The sequence below is a fragment of the Giraffa tippelskirchi genome, chromosome 10 (assembly GCF_054371585.1).
Source record: "Giraffa tippelskirchi isolate mGirTip1 chromosome 10, T2T-mGirTip1v1.2.pri, whole genome shotgun sequence".
NCBI lineage: Eukaryota > Metazoa > Chordata > Mammalia > Artiodactyla > Giraffidae > Giraffa > Giraffa tippelskirchi.
Window position 1 is genome coordinate 43,500,015 of NC_137284.1, and position 25,802 is coordinate 43,525,816.

Sequence of the window (25,802 nt, forward strand, 5' to 3'; positions counted from 1 at the left end):
CAAAGTTAGCAAAAGAAATTTCTAATTTGAATATATCATCAGTATCAATCTCTTGATCAGAAACCACTTAGCCTTCCCTAAGTTTTCATCTTTTCACACATACCTTTCTAGTGTTAGAATAAACAAGATCATGAAATACTTTCTGCCCTGGTTCACGTGGGAAAGCAATATAAAAAAGTTCACACTGGAACAAAACTGATTGTTTTTGTGCCAATCAAACAAACCAAGACAATCCTCAGCTTAAAGAATGGGTCTGTGATTCGTGGAGAATATTTACTTTTCTTATTTTCAATCTATCTAAGTTCTGCATTATTTGAAGAGCAATCCAAAACCTTTTTAAACTAAACACTTCTCTGATATGAAACAAAGTTTTGCTTTTATCAGACAGTTCTCAGGCCTTATAATAGGCAATATCATTATCATTGCAGTTCCAAGATCTATCTCTTTCTCAGTGATGCATAAAAGGATTTTCCTCTCTTCAAATGATAATTAAATTAAAAGCAAAGTTGGGAAGAAGGCTTTGAACTGCTCTGGTGAGAAAGGTCACTGATTGATCAGCAATCTGTTAGCACAGCTGTGTAGAGAAGAGACTTTCCGGCCAGTCACAAGTGGGTTCTTCATATCAAGTGAGAAGGCAGTTGGTTTTTCTTCCTTTAAACACTTTGCTAGTGATGCTCAGAAGCCAGAAAACATACAGGCATTTGGAAGGATTTGTAGAGAGTTAGGTGAAATACCAAATTAAATTGTCAAGAAAACACGTAAGAGAAAAATGCCATAAAACTCAAGATCAAGAAATGTACTATGGTAGTGGGGCTGATTTATGTCCTTTCTGCTAAAAGTGCCTTGTGTCACTTTGCTCATTATCTGGATCTTTGTACCACCAGAGGAGAAGGAGTTGCATGCGTGTTTATGTTCAATATTATTCCTATAAGTTACATATGGTCAATCATTGCTTTTTATTCAGTGATCTGGGCTTCCTTGGTGCCTCAGACAGTAAAGAGTCTTCCTTCAACGCAGGAAACATGGATTCAATCCCTGGATTGGGAAGATTCCCTGGAGAAAGAAATGGCACTCCAGTATTCTTACCTGGAGAATGCCATGGACAGAGAAGACTGGTGGGCTATAGTCCATGGGGTTGCAGAGTCATACATGACTGAGTGACTGATACTAACATTACTATTTAGTGATCTGATATGTTTCAGTCTAAAACAAACACCCAAGTGGTAATTACCCTGAGATTTTAGCACTGCTTATAGAAAAGAAAAATATACAAGCAGCAAGACATGGGATGCTGGTAACAGTAGATTTCAAACAGATAACTAAGTTTAGCTAGTGTCAACAAGTTTTGTATGGGTGCTTTTCATCCTATAGCTGTGGAACTGGAAGATGTGAAGCGTGCTAAATCGCTTCAATCATGTCAGATTCTTTGTGACCCTATGGATTGTAGGGGCTTCCCGGGTAGCTCAGCTGGTAAAGAATCTGCCTGCAATGCAGGAGATCCCAGTTCCATTCCTGGGTTGGGAAGATCCACTGGAGAAGGCATAGGCTACCCACTCCAGTATTCTTGGGCTTCCCTGGTAGCTCAGCTTGTAAAGAATCCGCCTGCAATGCCAGAGACCTGAGTTTGACCCCTGGGTTGGGAAGATCCCCTGGAGGAGGGCATGGCAACCCACTCCAGTATTCTTGCCTGGGGTGCTGTTGGGCTACAGTCTCTCTGCATTGGCAGGCATGTTCTTTGCTATTTTCGCCACCTGGGAAGCTCAAATTGGAAGATAGATTTTACTAAAGTTTCTTTAGAGGACAAGAATTCCCTGTTCAAACATGTTTCCAATCACTTCCTTTAAATTCTAATTGAAAAAAGAATAGACCGAACCTAGTGCAGACTGGAAATTAATGTTTTAAACAATCTTCAAGTATGGCACACCATATTATCATTTGCTTCCTTTAATAAATGCAAATCAACCATGCTGTAGAAAAAAAAACATAAATGAGGATTTTTGTTTATCATAGAGTTCACTATACACTGTAGAAGTTTAATGGCTAATAAAAATCACAATATTACCATTCACTGAGTGATGTTTATATGCCAGTGATTAAATTTGTTTATCTCCCTAAAAAGAGAGAAAGCAGTGGGTGGATGTCAGGGAAAATATAGGAGCATTTAGGTGCTTTTCTAAGCACTTTACATTCATTGTCTCACTTAACCCATATGGCAGTTTTTGGTGTGTGCATGGTGTCATGTCCGACTCTTTGCAACCCCAGGGATTGTAGCCCGCCAGGCTCCTCTGTCCATGGGATTCTCCAGGCAAGAACACTGGAGTATTAATGCTCTCCTCCAGGGAACCTTCCCAACCCAGAGGTCTACACTGGCAGACAGATTCTTTACCAACTGTGATAGGCAGTTGATGTTGTTACCATGATTCTATGCGATCTTTAAAGACTAAGTATATATGAATTTCTTGAATCTAACAATTTATAGCAAAATGACCTTCTTTATGGTTTTCTAGTCTTCTCTTACCTATTTGCTAACTGAAAATTGAAAGAAAAGATAACAGACTCAGCCCTTTTCTTCCCAGATCTTCTTATGTCAAGCAGCCCAGTACTTCTCATGTGACAATAAAAAGTTTACCTTCATCAGTCACAAAAGGTGAGTCTATTGTCTCAATAACTCAGAAAATGGGTAGCGACTTACATTTTTGTAACTAAGAAAGGATTACTGAAGTGATACTTAAATGAATTAAATTTTGCTTAAAGCTCCTCTTGATTAAAAAATTTTACAATATCTGTTATTGTTGATTTGTTATGAAAGAGTTCTTGCAATAAACTGAGAAGTATTTTTTTCCAAACACAAGTGTAAAAGAAGAATCACATGAAGTTATATATTTATGGATTTATTCTGTTAATAAAATAAGGTCCCAGGCAATTGGAACCCTGCAGGAAAAATTCACAGCTTACCCTATCCTCCTAATAATGCATTTGGAGTAAGCAGAATCCCATTGATTGAATCTGCCTTTTATAGTTATTGGCAGCTTCTAGAAGAACAGCACAATAGTTTCATTCCTTTAACTCAAAAACACCACTAGAATAAGTCAGAATTAAGGATAAGTTATGAGACTTCCTATGCGGCAGAAGCCTGACCTGTCCTGGATGAATTTCAGGATTTGTAATGGGCATAGTCTTATTTGGTTTCCTATGTGGCTCAGTGGTGAAGAATCCTGCCAATGCAGGAAACACGGGTTCAATCCCTGGATGAGGATGATCCTTGGAAAAGGAAATGGCAGCCCACTCAGGTATTCACGCTTAGGAAATCCCATGGACAGAGGAACCGGTGAATCCATAGGTTCACAAAGAGTTGGACATGACTGAGTGACAGAGCGTACACATGTGATGGACCCACATATCCATTCCTTAGCTTCAGCAATTTTCAACTCACTTATATTCCCAGATACTTCTTTTGGGCTTCCCAGATGGCACTAGTGGTAAAGAACCTGCCTGCCAATGCAGGAGATGTAAGAGACATGGGTTTGAACTCTGGGTCAAGAAGATCCCCTGAAGGAGCGCATGGCAACCCACTCCAGTATTCTTCCAGGGACAGAGGAGACTAGCAGGCTAGTCAATGGTGTCAAAAAGAGTCAGACACGACTGAGCATACACGCAAACACACAGCCTTCTCTGGTGATAAAGATCGCAGGACACAAGGCTATTGTCTCTTTATCTTTGAGTTACTCCAGACGTCAAAGCCACACATCTCCCTTTTCATTTTGTCTTTATTTTTCAGAAGATTTTTAGTTTTATAATCAAATTTCATATGCCCCCTTTCCTCACAGGTGCATTGCCTTCCCCATATCAATATTATGCACGAGGATGATACAGTTTTTTTAATCAAAGATGAACCTACATCAATACATTTATAATGTCCCAAAGTCTGTAATTTACCTTAAGTTTTACTCTTGGTGTTGTACAGTCTATTAGTTCAGATAAATATATGATGACAAATCCACCATTATAATATCATACACATTGCTTTCACTGCCCTAAAATCCTCTGTTCTCTGCCTATTTATTTCTCAATTTTGACACCAAAAATAATAGTTTTCACTTCACACTTGCTCATTTTCTGGTAGTTTCTAAATCTTAAAATTATTGGTGATTTTCAAATACACCTTCAGTTCAAGAATAATTTTTTAGGATCAAAAACTACCACACTAAATTCATGCAGTAAGTTTTGTTGTTACTTGTGGTTTGTCTGCTTTAGAAATTTATCAGCTAATAATGAGATATAGATAGGTGCCATTCTCTCTCTTTTTAATCAATAATCGTTTCATGCAGATATTGATGGGTGAAGAAGAGTCACTTGAGGGGTTACACATAGTTAAGGACGTGCAAGATGAATAGACACACAATCCAAGAAAATGTTGGAGTAAAACTCTGAAATTTAGTGAAGATGACCCTGCCTCCCATCCCTGATGACCCTTAGCTCCCAGCACTGCAGAGAGTCACTGGAGTACTTAATGCCTCATCTCCATAATACAGCCACGGGGGCCTGCTGTAGAACAGCTGGTGACCCAGACAAAGCCCTCTTCTCCAAGGGTCAAAGGAGAATACCTTAGGAAATAAAAGTGATTGGTGCTGTTGCTCAGTTGCTCAGCTGTGTCCAACTGTTTGTGAACCCATGGACTACAGCACACCAGGCTTCCCTGTCCTTCACAATTCCCCAGAGTTTGCTAAACTCATGTCCATTGAGTTGATGATCCCATCCAACCATCTCATCCTTTGTCGCCCCCTTCTCTTCCTGTTCTCAATCTTTCCCAGCATCAGGGTCTTTTCCAAAGAGCCGAATCTTCTCATCAGGTGTCCGAAGTATCAGAGCTTCACCTTCAGTGACAGCCCTTCCAATGAATATTCAGGGTTGATTTCCTTTAGGATTGAATGGTTTGATCTCCTAGCTGTTCAAGGGACTCACAAGAGTCTTCTCCAGCACCACAGTTCAAAAGCATCAGTTCTTCAGTTCTCAGCCAAAGAAGAGTGATACAGGTGTGGAAAGTCTCTCCGTTTTTCAGGCGAGCACTAGCACGGGGCACAGATGTGGCTGCACACACGAGTCTAAGCCTCTCAAATGCAGCCTCGGAGCTTGGCCAGCTGTGTTCTGGTACCAGGGATGGCTTCAAGTCAGCTGTGTGCAAGCCTCTGATGGTCTCTGCTGGAGCGAGCTTCAAAATTACCCTGGCCACTGTGACCAAAACAAATGGACTAAAGCCTGAAAGGACAGTCCAATTATTATTCTGTATCTTGTAAACCTTTCTGCCCGTAGACCCTTGGACTGATTAAGTTCCAGAAATCCAGGAGGGGACTCGTGTCATGAGGCAAGTCATAAAATCTTTCAAACTAAAAGCCCACTAATAAAGACAAGTCAATATGCAGGAAATGCATTAAAAAAGTAATTAAGAGCTAGGATTCCACTGGTATATGTTTGTCTTACAAAACTTAGACACACAAAATAATTATTTGCAATATGAAATCCTTGTGTAACAATTGGGAGATACATTAAACAATAATTATAGATAAAAACTTAAGCTAAAATTAATCTGAATGTGTTTCTACCAGTGTAAATAATACTGACAAAGTCACAGTCAGATAATCACATAACTAAATTCACACATATATGGACAGTGGCAGCTAGAGCCACTGTGAGTTACACCCAAATCTCAGCTGGTGCTCTTAGCATTTCTTTAGATATCAAAAGTAATAAATGATAATAAGCTACAGACAGTTCTAAGAATATTACACTTTTGTGCATGTCCAAAAATTTTAATGTGCTATATAAATCTAAAATATAATAAAATGCATTTTCTTCAATAATCGCACATGAGGGCTGATGTGTCTGAGTCAAGATGTGAGTACTCAAAAACTTCCATGTACTCCATTCTATTATCTAAATTCACTGCATTCCATGTAGTTTCAAAACATACTACTTGCCAATGAGATCAGTCTTTAAAAGATTAGTTAGTTCAAATTTTAGTACTAACAGCAATACTTTACGTGAAACTTATGCCAGTCATAATTAGCTCCCTTATGCTGTTGTTATTGTTCAGTCACCAAGTTGTGTCTGACTCTTTGCAACCCCATGGCCTGCAGCACGCCAGGCTTCCCTGTCCCTCACCACCTCCTGATGTTTGCCCAAGTTCATGTACATTGAATTGGTTCCCTTATATTTTAACTCTAATCCTTACTGCAACACTGCAAGTGAGAAAATATCAACATCATTTTTAGGAAATATAGAGTATATTCATTCATTTATTAATTTATTAATCCAATAAATATTTAGTGCTTGTTTGTTACTTGCAGACGTTTCTCCGCATACTGAGAATTCAACATCAAATAAAAAATAAAAGTCCTTAGTTTCATAAATTAAAAAAAATACACAAAATATAGGCAGGTAGTTGTGAGCTAAAGATTCTCTTAATGAAGGTGAAAGAGTAGAGTGAAAATCCTGGCTTAAAACTCAACATTCAAAATTGAAGATCAAGGCATCTAGTCTCATCACTTCATGGCAAATAGAAGGGGGGAATGTGGAAGCAGTGACAGAATTTATTTTCTTGGGCTCCAAAATTACTGCAGACAGTGACTGCAGCCATGAAATTAAAAGATTCTTGCTCTTTGGAAGGAAAGCTATGACAAAATGAGACAGCATATTAAAAAATAGAGACATCTCTTTGCTGACAAAGGTCCCTATAGTCAAAGCTATATTTTTTCAGTAGTCATGTACAGATGTGAGAGTTGGTCCATAAATGAGGCTGAGTGTCAAAGAACTGATGTTTTCAATCTGTGGTGCTGGAGAAGACTCTTGAGAATCCCTTGAACAGTGAGGAGATCAAACCAGTCAATCCTCAAGGGAATCAACTCTGAATATTCATTGGAAGAACTGTTGATGAAGTCGAAGCTCTCATACTTTGGCCACCTGATGCGAAGAACTGACTCGTTGGAAAAGACCCTGATGCTGGGGAAGATTGAGTGCAGGAGAACAAAGGGGTGGCAGAGGATGGGATGGTTAAATAGCATCATTGACTCACATTGACTCAATGGACATGAATTTGAGCTAACTCCAGGAGATAGTGGAGGAGCCTGGTGCGCTACAGCCTATGGGGTCACAAAGAGTAGGATACGGCTTAGTGACTGAACAACAGCAACAGAGTGGTGATCAGATGAAGAACTGTCACCTGGATTATAGGCTAGAAAGTCAGGACAGGGATACATTTTATTTTAACATGATAATTGTAGGAGGGCTCTCTGAGCCCTTAGTCATACCAAAGATCTAACACAGACATCTTGGGGAAACGAATTCCAGTTCAATAGAACAGCAAGGGAAAATGCCCTGAGACAGGAGTGAATTCAGTGAGTGCAAGAAGCATCAAAACTGCTAGCTTGCTTGGAACAGAGTGGTCCTGGGAAAAAGTAGAATGGGGTCAGGAAAGAAAGCTAGGGAAGGGCCTAGATAAGATAGCATCTTTAAAGCAATCTCAAGGAATGTATAAGATTAATCTGAACCAAGAAAGACTTCCAGCTAAAGATTTAGATGATTTTTTAAAAATAGTTGAGGTTTACTCTGGCCATAGAGTGAGAATGGAGATAAATTTTGTGAAGAATAAACCGTAATGAATGCACAAGTAAAAGCAGAGATACCAACAAGATGATGCCTTTGACTAGTTTTTGTTCTGAAGCTGATGAGAAAAGGCAAAGTTCAGAATAGATTTTGAACATCAATTTGTGAAACTGGACTAAAGAAATCAATCCCGGGTGCTATAACAAATGTATAAATTATGGTAATATGCATGAATATCCATAAAACATACCAAAAGGTAAGAGGGGAAGTGAGAGTGCCAATGATCAGAAAATTAAGCCACTTGCTGAAGAGGATCTTCCTGACCCAGGGATCAAACCCAGGCCTCCTGCATTATAGGCCGATTCTTTACCAGCTGAACCACCAGGAAACCCAACCCAGAATATTACAAGAGTTTAAATTTGGACCCAGTTTGCTTTGGTTCCAAAACCTGACCTCTTTGCATTCACTATACTATAGAAAGTCCTGAAAGCATAGAAACTGCCCACATGGTTCATCTTCAAAATAAGTGAAAAATCTGTTGCTGAACCTAGGGGATTTCCAGGCCTTTGGTAAATTCACTGCACCATTTCTCAGAATATTAAGCATTCTTGGGAGAACGCAGAAAGGGCATGTTGACCCTCTTGAACAATTGACAGTGGAACACAGATTAGATGGAATTGCCTTTAATTGCTAGGAAGACACCGCACTGAGAAACAGTGACGCCATTTATAGCTTAGATGCCGCAGGGAACCTGGGAAACAATGTGCAAAAACATTTTCGATTCTCTTACTTTCTTTGGATATATTCTCAAAATACACTTGCAGTAATTCTTGGAGACTATTACAATAAAACACTTTCTCACCCAGATGCAGTAGGGGAAGTAGTAAAAGAACAAACTAACACAACCAAAGCAACAGCTGAAAAATTGGGGGAGCTACAACCTGTGGCTTCTAAGGAGCTCAGGCTAACAGAGAAACTCCAAAATGTAGGTAAACAGGAAACATGACCCCGGCTGTTCCTGAGGAGGTTACTGCTGACGGAATAGACCTAGGTCAGCTCCAAACCGCCTGGAAGTCATTCAGCATTCTTGGCACGAAGGCAATACTGATGGAACAGAAGTTACCTACTGGTGTGGTAGCCTTTATCCATTATCCATGAAAGGTACCGTCAGATGCCCTGAGGCTTTAGAGAGAAGTAAAACCATATGTTCACCGCTGCTAGGGTGACTGTAAAAAGCCACAGCCCTTGAGCCATACTGATGATGTTAGTTGGGTAAAATGATGGCACCATAAGGTCTCTCTGTGAATTTTAATAAGTTAAATGTTCAGAAACATAAGGTTATGTACCCCCAATGACTCCAGTCTCGCTAATCTATTTGTTTCCCAGCATCAGTGTCAGATGGGAGTGATGCACTTCTTGAAGGCAAAGGTAACAGGTGATTTTCATGGTCTTTACTCTGACATTTATTTGCTGGTAATACGACAGTGTTCGGGCCAGGTGGTGCTCCAGCTTCTAGGCAGATGGTAAGAATTTACAGAAGAATAAGCAGGGCTCTTTCAATTGCTGGGTTTTAAACAAAAGGCTGTGTCCGTACAGGATTTTGGAGGCTGTCAGATCTGCTCTTTTTAGGGGCAAGACTGTGGACAAGTTATCTAACCTCTGTATTTGCTTTATCATCAGAAACGTGGGACTAATTATACCTACATCTTATGATTATAAGGATTAAACAATAATGTAATGATGCTCTTTGCCCATTGCTGAAAATAAAATAAGTACAGAGTAACTCTCCCAGTCTGTTTGCCTCTGTGATGTTTTTCTGACTGTGTGGACTTAAACTTCTGTTAACAACAGAAAGTAAATAAAAGCTGCGATGTATCTGTAAGCCCCTAAAAGTTTCACTATATATTCTAAGCAGCTTTTCGGATCCCATCTTGCTAAACCGTGCAAACATGATTTAGATCTCCTACAAATACTGGTCATCGGATTACACGGGACCTGGAAAAACACCTCAGCAGACTGTTTGATCTGGCATGGAGCAAAGGGTCTGGGACTCTGGCCTGACCATCAGTCTAAAACTCAACATAAAGGATTATAAATAACTGTTGCAGCTCCAGCTGCCAGTGACCTAAAAGCAAAGGGAATGTCAGGGGAAAGTGCTGGGAGCACATACGCAGTGGGAGCAGGTGGTGGTGGAGGGATGTACTGAAATAGTCCATTGAAATTTTCATGGAAACAATCCAGTGCCTGTTCATGCAAGCATCACTTATGGATCACTCGGTATGTATCAGACACTGCAGAGAATGCTCACAAAGAAAGGCAGCACAGCTTGACGAAAAGACCATAGGTGCCAGAGCCAGACCCTTCAGGATAGATGTCCTGGCTCTATTACTGGACTCTGTTCACAGGGGTTACATTGTTGTGCCCAGGGCAAAGTAAAACCTGAACCCGCCCCCAACTCTGTCAATTACAGATCGCTTATACACAGAGCAGGCTTGTTTATGCATAGCTCACCCTTCTTGTTTCTGGTGCTAAGGGGCTGTGCTCCTAAAAGCACTCACGGCAGCTCCTGCTTTGAGATTCGCTTACCTCTGGACACAGCAAGGGAAGACCCAACTCTTAACTCTGTAAACTATATGTTTGGAAGCAAAAACACACACCTTCTATGGCCCACCCAGTGTCAAGTGAAAATACGAACTCTTAGCATAGTATATAGAGTTTCTCATCATCTGACTCTCGTTAGCTTGAACAGTGGGCTTCCCAGGTAGCCCTAGTGGTAAAGAACCCGCCTGCCAATGCAGGAGACATGAGACACAGGTTCAGTCCCTGGGTCAGGAAGGTCCCCTGGAGGAGGGCATGGGAACCCACTCCAGTATTCTTGCCTGGACAATCCCATGGACAGAGGAGCCTTGTAGGCTACAGCCCATAGGGTCATAAACAGTCGCATATGACTGAAGTGACTTAGCACACACACAGCACAGCGTGAGAAGTATCTTCAGTTTGATACCACTCTGCATCCTGAATATAACATTCTTAATACACAAAGATTTATGCAAGCATTTAGACAATGGTGTGTAATAAGTGAGAAGTAAATATCAGGTCATTTTCTTCTTTGCAAACGCCCTCCCTGAGCTAAGCCTGGACTGGAATGACCTCCATAGTCTATTTTGTCATAGAAAACAAACAAAAAGAAAACAACAGTCATGCTTTATACTCACTCCAAAGTCCTTGCACCCTGCACTGTAGAGAGAAATTTCCCACCTCAATCTATGCCACTCCTTCCCTAAACTGTGAAAACCCAGACCTTTTCCGAAAGGGGCTTTGCGTCAGACTTTTTTCAATCACTTGGCTACATGACTAAGACCTGCTCACCCTCCTTCTCAATGAGTTGCTTGAAAGGTCTTGGCAAAATCACACAGCCTCCTCGGCTAAGTGGAACCAGCTCCTGAAAGAACACTCCTTATAAATTGTCTCGTCCATATGTTTCTGGAGGATGTGCCATCTGGGATTAGAGTGCTCATATTTTATGAAGCAGGAAAGCAAAAAATATGTTCACAATTTAACAGTCCCATTTGATGGGAAAGTGGAATTGAATGTATTTCTAACAAATATATATCATTTCAATATGTGAACCCACTGTGTGCCAGAAATCCTATTAGGCAATCTTTGGAGTTGAAATGAATTAAGTGACACGGTGCCTATCTTTAAGGATGGAGAAAGTCCAGAGAGAGAGGGAACTTGCCTCTGGTCAAACTGTCAGTAATATACAAAGTTATAAAAGTGAAGTGAAAGCCACTCAGTCTTGTCCGACTCTTTGCAACCCCATGGCCTATACAGTCCATGGAATTCTCCAGGCCAGAATACAGGAGTATTCCCCTGGAGAAAGCCATTCCTTTCTCCAGGGGATCTTCCCAACCCAGGTCTCCCGCATTGCAGGCGGATTCTTTACCAGCTGAGCCACAAGGAAAGCCCAAGAATACTGGAGTGGGCAACCTCTCCCTTCTCCAGTGGATCTTCCCAGCCCAGGAATTGAACCGGGGTCTCCTGCATTGCAGGCAGATTCTTTACCGACTGAGCTATCAGGGAAAGCCCTGTAAAGAAATATCCTAAAAGCAGATTTCCTCACCAAGCCAGGTCTGGGAGGTTGGTCAAAGCTGCTGCCATCCTTGTACTGGGGAAGAATTGCAGTTCATAGAAGGCGTGTCATCACCTTGCTGTGAGCAGGCAAGGGCAGTGGCCCAGGCCTCGTGCCTTGTCTTTTTTGTCGTAACTGAGAACTTCACCCAGCTGCATTCATTTAACAAACATTTCTTAAGAACCAACAAATGCTAAACAATACATAGAGTAAAAAGGGACCACACTCCACTGCTTGCAATGGATGTGCTTGTCAGATCCCCCCTCTAGCCTGTTTTGGCAACTTTGCATGTATCTGTGGGACTTGCCACATTATGTAATTTCTTAATTAGTTGGCCATATTGCATATATACTTCAGCATGGCCCAACTGTAGACCTCAGCCCATTATCATATCATTAAGTTAAATTAGTGGGTTGTGACAAGGATTCTTCTGACTATTATTAACAACAAAATAGATTAAAATGCAATGTAATGGAAAGTATTAGAGTGCTTCATCTAGAAATATATTACATTAATATCTTTATCAAAACTTAGCAGTGGCCATAGGACTGGAAAAGGTCAGTTTTCATTCCAATCCCAAAGAAAGGCAATGCCAAAGAATGTTCAAACTACCACACAAGTGTGCTCATTTCACATGCTAGCAAGGCAATTTTCAAAACCCTTCAAGCTATGCTTCAATAGTATGTGAACTGAGGACTTCCAATGTACAAGCTGGATTTAGAAAAGGCAGAGGAAGCATAGATCAAATTGCCAGGATCCACTGGATCATACAAAAGGCAAGAGAATTCCAGAAAAACATCTACTTCTGGTTCATTGACTATGTGAAAGCCTTTGACTGTGTGGATCACAACAAACTGTGGAAAATTGTTAAAGAGATAGGAATACCAGATGACCTTATCTGCTTCCTGAGAGACCTGTATGTAGGTCAAGAAGCAACAATTAGAACCACCCATGGAACAACGGACTGGTTCCAAACTAGGAAGGGAATACATCAAGGCTGTATATTGTCACCCTGCTTATTTAAGTTATATGCAGACTACATCATGAGAAATGCTGGGCTAGATGAAGCACAAGCTGGAATCAAGATTGCCAGGAGAAATATCAATAACCTCAGATATGCAGAAGGCACCACCCTTATGGCAGAAAGCAAAGAACTGAAGAGCCTTTTGATGAAAGTGAAAGAAGAGAGTGAAAAAGTTGGCTTAAAGCTCAACATTCAGAAAACTAAGATCATGGCATCCAGTGCCATCACTTCATGGTAAATAGATGGGGAAACAGTGGAAACAGTAGCTGACTTTATTTTGGGGGCTCCAAGCTCACTGTAGATGGTGACTGCAGTCATGAAATTAAAAGACACTTGCTCCTTGGAAGAAAAGCAATGACAAACCTAGATAGTGTATTAAAAACTGAGGCATTACTTTGCCGACAAAGGTCCATACAGTCAAAGCTATGGTTTTTCCTAGTCAGTACCGATATGAGAGTTGGACCATAAAGAAGGCTCACCACTGAAGAATTGATGGTTTCAAGTTGTTCTGGAAAACATTCTTGAGAGTCCCTTGGACAGCAAAGAGATTAAACTGGTCAATACTAAAGTAAATCAACCCTGAATGTTTATTGTAAGTATTGATGTTGAAGCTAAAGCTGAAACTCCAGTACTCTGGCTACCTGATGCAAAGAGCCGACTTACTCAAACAGATCCTGATGCTGGGAAAGATTGAGGGCAGGAGGAGAAGGGGATGACAGAGGATGAGATGGTTAGATGACATCACTGACTCAGTGGACATGAGTTTGACCAAACACCGGGAGGTAGTGAAGGACGGGAAATCCTGGTATGCTTCAGTTCATGGTGTAACAAAGAATATGACACAACTGAGCGACTGAACAACCACCACCACCACCTAAATTATATATATATATAAAATGTATGCATGCATAACCTAATTTAACTGTACTTATTAGAGTGGGTTATAGTTTATAAAAGTTAAATACCATCTCCCATTTATCTAAAGTACTCAAAAGAACAGTATACAATGTGTATTTCAAAACGGAGAATGTCAATTAAATAGTAATAGCAATAAACAATTTACTGTATTTAGGATATGATATCCTTTAGTCTGCTTCTAGAATCCAGATTGTCCATTAAAGAAAGAACTATTAACAGTGAAGGAATAGAGACACAGACTTAGGGAACGGACTGTGGACATAGCAGGGGAAGGAGAGTGTGCGACAAATTGAGAGAGTAGCATTGACATATATACACTATCGTGTTTAAACTACAGAGCTGGTGGGAAGTTGGAGGCACCTTGATGACAGGAAGCTTTTTATACATTTTGAATCCCCAGGATCTAGTTCAAAGACAGGGATGTTGTAGGTACTCCCTAAACACACAGACCTATGAGACATACTGTAGAAAAGGGATTTTGCCCTTCTGTTAGGCCACGAGTGATTCAGATAAACTATAAACTGATAGATTAGACCAGAATGATTAACTGAACAATGGAACTACTAGCAGATTAGTAGATTTAAGCACGGAAATGAAAACATGAAATATTAAATGCTTTTGAAGAGTAAACTTAGACTTGCTGAACATTTCTTAGCATATTTTGAAATGATATTCTATACTATGCCTAAGATAGTTTGTATTTATTGGCAAATGTTGAATATATTATTAATAGAGAAATTCAAAATTTAACCTAAAAAATGAATTAAAAGTGAATGTAAAAGTGAAGAGTTGGGGTGAACATTAAATGGGGAGAAATAATCTCCCTTAAAGTTCTTGGAGAAAAGTTTGGCATGATATAACAAAAGACTACCCAAGACATTTCATGTGTTCATGTCATTATAATAGATGCTTTACAGGTGTCTCCAAAGTGGAGTCATCGTTTTGGGACTGTCATGACAATGATGCTATATAGTCAGGTTCAGGTTTATTGTGGTCAAACTGCCATTGACTTTCTGTGATCCTCTGAGTCTATAACTTACAGCCAACTTGGGAGGATGAAATTAAGATTCTGGAGACTGTGAACTCTGACTCTGACTGAAATCATCGTATACATATTGGGCCAGGATCCTATTTCAGTTAAATTCAAGTTCTAAGTCCAAAGTAGGTGAAAATTATAAGCCGTATGATCCAGAACACAATCCTGGGTCCTGGGTAAAGTTCAAAGACTCTGTTCCCCGACTTCAACTAACATAGGGTGAAGTTTTATCAGTCCAAAAAAAAAAATAGTTTGCTTTCTATTTGGGGTAATTAAATTTTCCTGTAAATTATATTAAAATGTGAGTGTTGTGTTGTTTTTCTATACCAGCGTGTGCTGGAGTTTTATTATAAACTGTAGGTGAGGACATGAAAGCAGCCTGGTTGACATAACAGATACATTTATTTATGCACTATCTACCATATGTCAGGCATTATGCACCATTTTCATATATGTTATTTTATTCAAACAAATATGCATTTACAGATGGGTCACAGAGAGATGAATAAACTTGCCTAAGGTCACAAACAGAAATCAGCAAAGCCAGCATTGGAAGTCAGATCTCTCCAAATCCCAAGTACAACTCTGTTTCTGCCACTACACCACTACTGCTCCTCTAAAACACGTCTATCAACAGGCTGCCATAAGCCAGAGATGTTCCCATGTTATTTTATCCATATACCCAACTTCCATCAGTTTCTTATGAGTTTTTAAAGATGGAAATAAAAAGTGCAGAGAGAAGAAATGTCTCTTTAGAAATTATATCACTGTTAAGAAATAGAATAGATTTAGATACAGATTTAGGGTTTCAGGAAATCTGTATTAGGAACTGAAGGGTAGATCTGTATCAGGAACTGAGAGGCAAATATTTTTTTCTATTATTTCATTGTGTCTCTTCTTTATAAATAATGCCAGGGTGAATGTCAGAATGATTCAGGCCAATAATTATAAACAATATATTACAGCCCCTGAATTAATGAGGTTTAGGTGTCTCTGTTTTATATTAAAGAAATGGTTGAGATTATATTACAAAGAGGTAATAATCACTGGATTATTATCTCCTTTATACCTAATAAGTACATTTATTTCAAGATTTTTATCTTTGTATAACACACATACAAGTATGTTATCCAGAAAGAAATGTTCTTTAGTTTTATAAATCCCTGGGATAGGCACCTAAAAACTGCCAAATGGGCACTAAGTAGTAAATCCACTTTTCTGACTGGTGGATTGGAAACTGGGATCGTGAATCTTCACTAATGGAGCCATCAGTGTCTCCCCACTCACAGTTGTTGCAAACATTCTCCTTCTGCCACAGGGAAGCCTCACTCAGAAGATAGTGTGGTTTAGAAATGACACAGATGAAAGGGGATTAATCTCCTAAATATACAAGGAGATCTTGCAACTCAATATCAAAAAAAAAAACAACTCAATCAAAAAAATGGGTGGAAGATCTAAATAGAATCTTCTTCCTCCAAAGAAGACATAGAGATGACCAAAAAGCACATGAAAAGTGCTGCAATTATTACAGATATGTAAATCCAAACTACAATGAGGTATCACCTCACAATGATCAGAATGGCCATCATCAGTAAATCTATAAACAGATTGTGAGGAGATTGTGGAGAAAAGGTAACCCTCTTGCACTGTTGGTGGGAATGCAAATTGATACAGCCACTATGGAAACAGTATAAAGTTTCTTTAAAAAATTATAAATAGAGCTATTATATGAGCCAGCAATTCCACTTGGGCATATACTCAGAGAAAATTTAAAAATATACAGGTACCCCAATGTTCCTTGTAGCACTATTCTCAATAGCCAGGACATGGAAACAAGCTAAATATCAAGCAACAGAGGACTAGATAAAGAAGATGTGGTACATATATGCAATGGAATATTACTCAGCCATAAAAATGGCCACAGTGCCATTTGCAGCAATATAGACAGACCTAGAGATTGTCATACTGAGCGAAATAAGTCAGACACAGACAGATGAATATAACATGATATCATGTATATGTGGAATCTAAAAAAAAGAAAAATGCAAGTGAATTATTGACAAAACAGAAGTAGAGTCATAGATGTAGAAAACAAACTTATTGTTACTAGGGGATAAGAGTGGATAAATTGGGACTGAGGGACTGAGGCTGACATATATACACTACTCTATATAAAATAAGCAACAAATAAGAACCTACTGTATAGTGCAGGCAAGTCTATTCAATAATCTGTAATGGCCTGTATGGGAAAAAATGAAAAAAAAGAGTGTATATATATATATATATATATTATATATAACTGACACACACTGCTGTACACCTGAAACTAACACAACATTGTAAATCAATTATACTCCAAATAAAAAAAAAGAAGTAGAAAACAGCAGTGTAGTACCTTGTGAGATGGAATAAAACTAGACTTGCAATGTTTTTCCAATTCTCAATATAGATAATTTTCAAAAAGCATTTTTCAAGAGCAAAAGCTACAAAGTTAACTTCTCCTGAACTCCACAAAAACTAGCTTCAAATATATATTCATTAGGTGATGTTTCTTTATAATATTAAAAAATGCACAAAATTGTCATCAACAAACCAAAAGCATTTCCTTTCAGAGCTCTCAAAATCCTGCCACTGAACCTCACGCCCACACTCTTATCACTGAGCCAGCATTTCTATTTATTTAATAAACAGATGTACACAGAAAAACCAGTTTCCTATTAGGTCAAAGAGTTATTTTACTAATAAAAATAAAGGATCTGAAATAGTTTTCTCTACCTGAGTGAACAATTTTATAATAGACCTCTTTTAAATTAAATAGAACCCACTTATATTATTAGAAACTTAAATTTTCATAGAGAGTTTTCATTGTCATCTCATTTTTTCTTCCTATGAACCCTGTAAGAAAACAAGGTGTGGATTATTGCCTTCATTTTACAGATAAGGAAACAGAGGTTTGACAACATAAAATAGGGAGTCAATGTCACAGAACCAGGGGATGGTTAAGCCAGAACAACAATACAAAACTGCGTTTAAGTTTCTAGATTCAGGTTAGTGCTAACCTATGTTAAAAAGCAAAGAAAGAAAGAAAACCAGTCTTACTTCTGGAGTTGAATGCTGTGGAAACAAGAAGAAAAAAAAAACAGGAAAGAGAAAATTGCCTAGGAGAGGAGACTTATTTTCCTCGCCCAGGAAAATGTCGGGTCTATATCAACTCTCAAGTGTCTGTTTGGATAGGTAAGGCCATCCCACAGCCTGCCTTCTAGGGTAAAGAGAATATTCCTGCAGAATCCAATCATGGGAGCAGGGACCTGAGATTTCTAAATAACAGGGAGATATGAGTTAAAGCATTAAAGGCTGTGTGAAAAGTGAGTCTGATGTCTATACTTATGAAATATTCTGTGCCATGTGATCTCCCAGGGATCCTGTGTTAATGATTGCAAATGAAGGGATTGAGGAGAAATGGGCTGAGACATCTAATCAAGGCTGCCTGAACTATATTAGTGATAAAGCTGCAATAACATTCTTAAATTCGGTGGCTGGGATTGATCACATATAATAATACATTAGAAGTCATAAACCTTCCCTTTAGAAAAATGTACAAATGCATTTTAACAAGCACTATTTCCTAGATTTCTGGGATATTTATAGATTTCTTAATGTGAACTTAAAAATCTCCATGAAATCTATAAACTTGAAACGAAGAGTAGCTGACATGTACAGTCTGATAATCAACAAATTTATGCTAGGACTTCAGCACTGGAAGACAGATATTTAGGCAGCTTGATGTTAAAAACAATCAGCCAATTACTCTGATTTAATTAAAAGTCAATTAATTCTGTGCAGGAAAAATCTACAGGTCATCAGGCAAAACCAAAACATGCACAAAAACAATCAAGCATTTATTTAAATTTGTTCATGTTTCTAACAGTAGTTTAGTATCTTTTTCCTCGTAGTTAGTTAGTGACTTGTTCAGAAATGAAATCCTTTCATTTCATACCACCAGAACGTTTTGCACCTTGTACTATTCAAGACTGAATCAAAGACAGGACAGGGTATAGGAATACATGGGACTCTGTGATAGCAAATGGTTTACAAGATGGTCACCCAGGTTAAATGTCTATCAGGTTAAAGGTCCTCACAATTGAAATTTTCCCTGTATACCACTTCTCTACTTCTGAAACAGCAGCTGTTGCTTTAATGTGTACCAATAAGTGTAACCAACTACATCTTGGCTCCAAGATCCCCCAAAGTCAGTGCTCCTAGTACCCTCCTAATGTTGACTGCTTCATCATGGCTCCAGGGTATAACAGACTATGTCTTTGAAATTTGCATGTCTCTAATTAGTGAATTTGCACGTTTGCTACCTCTACATCAACCAGCTGCCACCTGTACTCCCTGTATGCATGACACCTCATGACACCACAGAGCCTTCTCTCTGAATCCTCAAAGTGCAAGATTGCATCTTTGTTAGCCAGTCAGAAAAATACACACTTCTACTCATTTTGCTTTTCATACATAAAGTTAGATTTGACCGATTTCCAATGTGTGAAAAGAAGAAAATACCAGAACTGCTATTTCCTAATTCCTCTAGCCTACGATGGGAGGAAGGACGTAGTCTAAAGTGCTCTGCTGATGATATATTTAATTAAAAGAAGAAATAAACATAACCAGGAATAGCTTAAAACAAACTATCAATGAAGACAATGTAGGTATCGTTGAAAAGCATGATAAATACAAAGCACGTGTTTTGCCTAAAGTAGTATCATTTTGGCTCACTCTTGTTTCTCCCCAAAAGGCAAGAAAATGTGATTATTCCACGCACACACACACACAAAGGTGAAAACTATCAAAAGATAGCACCTATGTAGATCATGACAAAGTGGTGAGTGATGTTGCATTCCTCATCCTTAACTCTCTTAGACTGCAGCAAGACACTCAAATAAAGATCTGAGATTTCTCTAAATACTGCATGTTCTGCTAGATTCCATTTTATTCAGTTGAGTATTTGTCATTGGATACAAATGAGCAAGCATTGGTGAGAAAGTCTAATGGCTAGAAATTAAATCCAAACAAGAAGACTCTCATATAGGAACAGTATCTTCTTTCCCCCCACTATGAAAAACCACCACGGATAGTGGTGCAGTGGTAAAGAATCCATCTGTCAAGGCAGGAGATACAAGAGACGTAGGTTCAATTCCTGGGTTGGGAAGATCCCCTGGAGTAGGAAATGGCCACTCACTCTAGTATTCTCACTTGCAAAATTCCATGAATGGAGGAACTTGGCAGGCTATAGTCCATGGCATCGTAAAGAATCTGACATTACTAAACACACACACACACACACACACAAATGAGCAAGCACTAGAGGAAAAGTCCAATGGCTATGAAATTAAATCCAGATAAGGAAACTCTTGTATGGAAAAAGCATCTCCTTTCCCCCCACAATGAACAAACAGTGACACCGTGAACATTAATAGTGACAAAGACCTAAGAAATTATTTTATACATTATCTATTATAGTTCTCACATTAGGGAAACAGAGTTAGAGGGAAGCAAAGTGACTTGATAAAAAGCACACACTGTATAAGAAGCAAACCTGACTTAAGCATCATCTAGCCTTTACTCAGCAAGTGTGAAATGTTTCACGTGTACCAAGTACTATGCTAGAGGCTGAAGATGTAGAAATAAAATATAAAATATCTTCTTAACAAGTCAATCTAAAGGAGGAGCTAAACTTGTGACAAAATCAACACAAGCCTAGGTGTTTGACACTGTTAATTTCCTTTATATATAGGACTTCCCTGGTGGTCCAGTGGTTGAGAATCTGCCTGCGCTTGCAGGGGACACAGATTCAATCCCTGATCCAGAAAGATTCCACATCATATGGTGCATCTAAGCGAGCTCACCACACTACTGAAGCCCATGCGCCCTAGAACCCATGCTTGGCATCAGGAGAAGCCACCCCAATAAGACGCCCGTGCATCCTAACTAGAGAGTGCCCCCCACTCGCCACAACTAGAGAAAGCCCAGGCGGCAATGAAGACCCAGCACAGCCAAAAATACACAATCAGAAATAAGATAGACTATAAAAATGTTTCCATTATATGTCGATTAGAGAATTGGGGTTTTGAAAGTCATCCAGCCAGTGTGTAGAATGCCCAGATCTGTCTGACTCTAGACTTGATGCTCTCAACCTGTTCTTTTTAAGTGTAAAAGTTTTCTGATAAATATGTTTCAGCGTTTTTGTGTGTATGTACGTGTGAGGTGGGCAGTGGTGGGAAGAAATGACAGTCTGTATATTTTCATGGTTCAAAAATCCCACTCCAGTGAGCTGTCCAGCAACCTCTACTAGAAAATAAATACCATAGGCAAGAGTTTGCCCACAGACACTGACCTCTGACCAGAAACATTTTGCAGAGGTACAAATAAAATTGTATCAGTCAATGCTCATTAGGCTGAGCGGATTGTATGCGTGTATGTGTGACAAGTTGCTATTGATTCTACCCAGGCTACAGACAGTCAGAGGACCCATCTGTCCCGGCTTTCTAAAAGCCTGCTCTGCCTCATCTTCCCTAGCTCTCTCCCTAAGAATTGGAAACTTGACAGGAGAAAACCAGCAGCCCTTAGCTGCAGAGACAGGCCTGTTAATGATGTTGGCTCTGTTCCAGCCCGGGAAGGTCAGTGCTATGCTGCGGTTTCAACTGATGTTGTAGAATGAATTCCCTGTGAATGAGGAGAGAGATGGCATCTCTGTGATTCCAGCACAGTGGGGAGGTGGTAACAGCCTAAACAGAGGGTGGGATCCACGACCAGAGGGAGGTTTACTAAGGGTAATATTCATCCCTACAGAATAGTCTAATAATATTTTATAGTCAAAAGAGTAGGAGGAAAATCCAAATTCAGCCAAAAGCTCATAGAAGGAGGCAGGCTGACGTGTTAACTATGATATTTTCCCCAATAGGATCCCAGCTTTCTTTTAGGATTGTCCCTTGGGTAGAAGTTCCACCAGTATAGTTTCACTTAACAGCAACAACTACAACAATAATGACAAATAAAAATATTTTTTTTAAAAAAATTATAAATACTAAACCAAAAATTATTCATTTCAAATATCACAACATGTGGTTTTTCTTATGCCCATTTCATAGATTGAAAAAGGCACCCAAAAAATATTAGTTCAGTGACTCAAAGCTAATTAGGGACAAACTGATTGAGTCAAGTTTAGGTCCTCTGACTCTAAAGCCATGTTTCTCTGTTATAACTAGGTTGCCACAACAAAGTATCACAAACCATTGGCTCAAAACAACAAAAATTTATTCTTTCTCTGTGATACAGGCTAAAAGTTAAGAAGCTGGCAAGGCTATGCTCTCTTTCATTTGTTCAGCAGGCATTTTCCTACTTCTTTTTCTAATCAATGCATCTATTTTTCTTAGTAGGTGCTATATCTTTCCAATTGGCCTAATATGCAAATTTCCTTTACTATTTACACCATTCTAAGAGAGAATTAAACTGCTAATTAAATTGGATCTACTACAACTCTCATGACACCCACCCAGACACCCTAACAAGGTACATTTATATTTATAAATTCTTTTTGTTGTTAGTCTTTGATCAATTTTCTCTCTGGCATCTCTCTAGGAACATGACTTTATTTTTAGAGAATAGGATTGCATAAAATGTCTCTATTGATTAGTACATAAAAAGATAAATAGGCAGCTTTTGAACATTTTAAAATTAATTCCTGCCCTGTCTCCGGTCTACACAAATTATATTAGGTTTATTGCATTCAGTGCATAATTTGAATTTTATTAATAGTACCAATATTTTAGAACTATGGGGTTAGATGGAAACTTAAGTTTATGTCTATATGTCACATCCAAACACAGTTTTAAACTGGTTCTTGTTACGGAGTGACACTTATCCTAATCCTTTCTTTCTTTCTTTTTTAAAAGGGGAAAGAATGACTTATCCATGCCTAGAAGGGAACAGCATCAGGAAGATCACTATCCCATTTTCCACTCCATCTCTGAACTCATTTCAACTGATTAGATAAGTAGGTGATGAAAGTGGTGGAACGGTTTGATTACTAAGCAGTTTAAATTCCAATATAAGGTGCAAAACGATAGGAAATTTGGATAAATAGAAGCCAGCACTAAACAGGGTAACCTAACAGCCTCATAACCTAAAGAGAAGGTTTCCTAATAAAGGAGCATTGGATGAAGGAGACCAAGGAACCCCTTCCTCCTTAGCTGGATGGCCCCAGGTCAGAGCAGCTGTGGCCAAGGGCAGTTCCCCACTGCTGTCTGTGTCTGGTGCAAGGCAGACAGGGGGTGTGGATGGCTATTTATAGTGAGAAGGAATAGTGAAAATGAACTCAATTGATTTGAACATAAATAGGACCCAGATAAAAAGAGCAAGATTCAAAAAGCCAGGATACGCTTTACCTCTGATCCAATTTCATTAAGCAGAAAATATTCTTCCTTGGTAGAGAGGAGGAAGTCAATGAGGGTAGAGAGACTTAGAGGTGTCTTCCAACACTGTTTCCTTCTAGGATGAAACAGGAACTCCCTACCTCCACCTGTGTCTTTGAAACAAAGTAAGTTAATCAGGAGGCCCACCTCCTTTCTCAACACCTGAGCAGACTATTGGACAGGCATTCACCAACTGTTTGGTCAATGGTGTCCACCCCATTCCAAAGCCTAGAAGTCCAAGCATCAGATAACAACAGTTAACCAAGGAATTTCTCATGGCGCTTGCCTTTCTCTCTCATCCTTCAAAACCTTTCTGTGCTCCAGTAATTTTATCAGATTGTTGCTGTTCAGTTGCTCAGTCGGGTCCAACTCTTTGTGACCCCATGGACGGCAGCACATCAGGCCTCCCTGTCCTTCACCATCTCCAAGAGCTTACTCAAACTCACATCCATTGAGTCAGTGATGCCATCCAAGCATCTCATTCTCTATCATCCTCTTCTCCTTTCGCCTTTTATCTTTCCCAGTATCAGGGTCTTTTCCAATGAGTTGGCTCTTCCCATCAGGTGGCCAAAGTATTGGAGTTTCAGTTTCAGCATCAGTCCTTCCAATGAATATTCAGGACTGATTTCCTTTAGGATGGACTGGTTGGATCTCCTTGCAGTCCAAGGAATTCTCAAGAGTTTTCTCTAACATCAAGAAATAGTTTCTTGATATCCAATTTTACTGGATATAAGATACTATTTCTCTTGATCTTGTATAAAGTTTCCATCTCACTTTATTTTTAGTTTTTCTCCTTGTCACTCTCTCACCTTCACACCTTTTATCTGAGATGCATCTCAGTTAATCTTCACCCTGAGTCAGACCTGGAGGACCTAGTTAGCCTGAATCCATGGCCAGACCTTCTGCTGAGGAAATGTGCTTCATCCAGTCCCAGATCCAAATCAGCTTAATGTTTATTCTGTTCTATCTATCTGTCTATTTATCTACCTGTCTGTCTATCTATCTATCTATCTATCTATGTATCTATCTGGGGCTTCCCAGGTGGCTCAGTGGTGCAGAATCTGTCTGCAATGCAGGAGATGCAAGTTCAATCCTTGGGTCGAGAAGATGCCCTGGAGGAGGAATAGCAACCCACTCCAGTATTCTTGTCTGGAAAAGCCCATGGAGAGAGGAGCCAGGTGACAGTCGAAGAAGAGTCAGACACAACTTTCTAACTGAACAACAGCAGCAGATCTATTTATCTATCACAGACATTACAATAAATCTATGAGTTCAGTGTATTCTATTACTATAGTCACAAGGAGACTGAGACACAGAAAGTTCAGAGCATTCTCAATATTATAAGCTAGACAGTGACAGAACTGGGATTTGAATCCAGAAGACTATCCAGATGGGGAGGTTAAGGTTACATGACTGGAATTAATTGATCAACCTCTCAGTTAACAAAGCCTGATACCAGAATTCAAGCCCAACATGATCTTTCATCAAGATCTCTTTTCTAATATCATTTATTGTATGGTAAATCAAGAATAAGGAAAGATGATTGGATCATAGGCTTTTGTTTAGCAATATAAATACCTGAGGGAATTCCCAGGTGGCTCAGTGGTCAAGAATCTGCCTGCCAATTCAGGAGACTCAGGTTTGATCCTTGGGTCAGGAAGATCCCATGGAGTAGGACATGGTGACCCACTCCAGTATTCTTGCCCAGATAATTCCATGAACAGAGGAGCCTGGTGGACTACAGTCCATGAAGTCACAAAGGAGTCAGACACGACTGAGCGACTGAGCAAGAACACACACATAAATAGCTGAATCACAGATTAAAAATGGCCTTAAACGGATATAAAGAATTTTAGATTGTATTCGTCATTCACTCATTCATTCAACTGAGAGTCCAGCCTATTGTTAAATCACAATGGTCTCATCAGTGGCTCCTGCTGCTGCTAAGTTGCTTCCATCGTGTCTGACTCTGTGCGACCCCATAGACGGCAGCCCACCAGGCTCCTCTTTCCACGGGATTCTCCAGGCAAGAATGGAGTGGGTTACCATTTCCTTCTCCACAATGGCTCCTACAAACAACAATTTTAAGTTTTCAATACACTGAGATACTTGGTATTTACACCTTAAAAGTTTTGTACTAAATTTTAGCTGGCGGAAGTACAATGCTGGGAGATTTTCAGCATATAAGCTACAAGGAGGAGAAACCAGAAAGTCTACTACTGAGTTCAGTTCAGTTCAGTCGCTCAGTTGTGTCCGACTCTTTGCGACCCCATGAACTGCAGCACGCCAGGCCTCTCTGTCCATCACCAGCTCACGGAGTCTACCCAAACCCATGTCCATCAAGTCGGTGATGCCATCCAACCATCTCATCCTCTGTCGTCCCCTTCTCCTCCCTCCCCCAATCCTACCCAGCATTAGGGTCTTTTCCAATGAGTCAACCCTTCACATGAGGTGCCCAAAGTATTGGAGTTTCAGCTTCAACATCAGACCTTCCAATGAACACCCAGGATTGATCTCTTTTAGGATGGATTGATTGGATCTCCTTGCAGTCCAAGGGACTCTCAAGAGTCTTCTCCAACACCACAGTTCAAAAGCATCAATTCTTCGGCGCTCAGCTTTCTT

General features: G+C 39.6%; 1 long non-coding RNA gene across 1 annotated transcript in view; it reads right to left on the bottom strand.

Moving 5' to 3' along the window:
- The window catches only part of LOC145524866 (uncharacterized), a 67,848-nt gene extending 42,958 nt beyond the window's left edge, over positions 1-24,890 (bottom strand). Inside the window, exon 1 of the long non-coding RNA XR_014067899.1 lies at positions 24,759-24,890. This is a non-coding gene — a long non-coding RNA (uncharacterized LOC145524866). The remainder of the gene's footprint in view (positions 1-24,758) is intronic.
- Between the last annotated feature and the right edge of the window lie 912 nt (positions 24,891-25,802).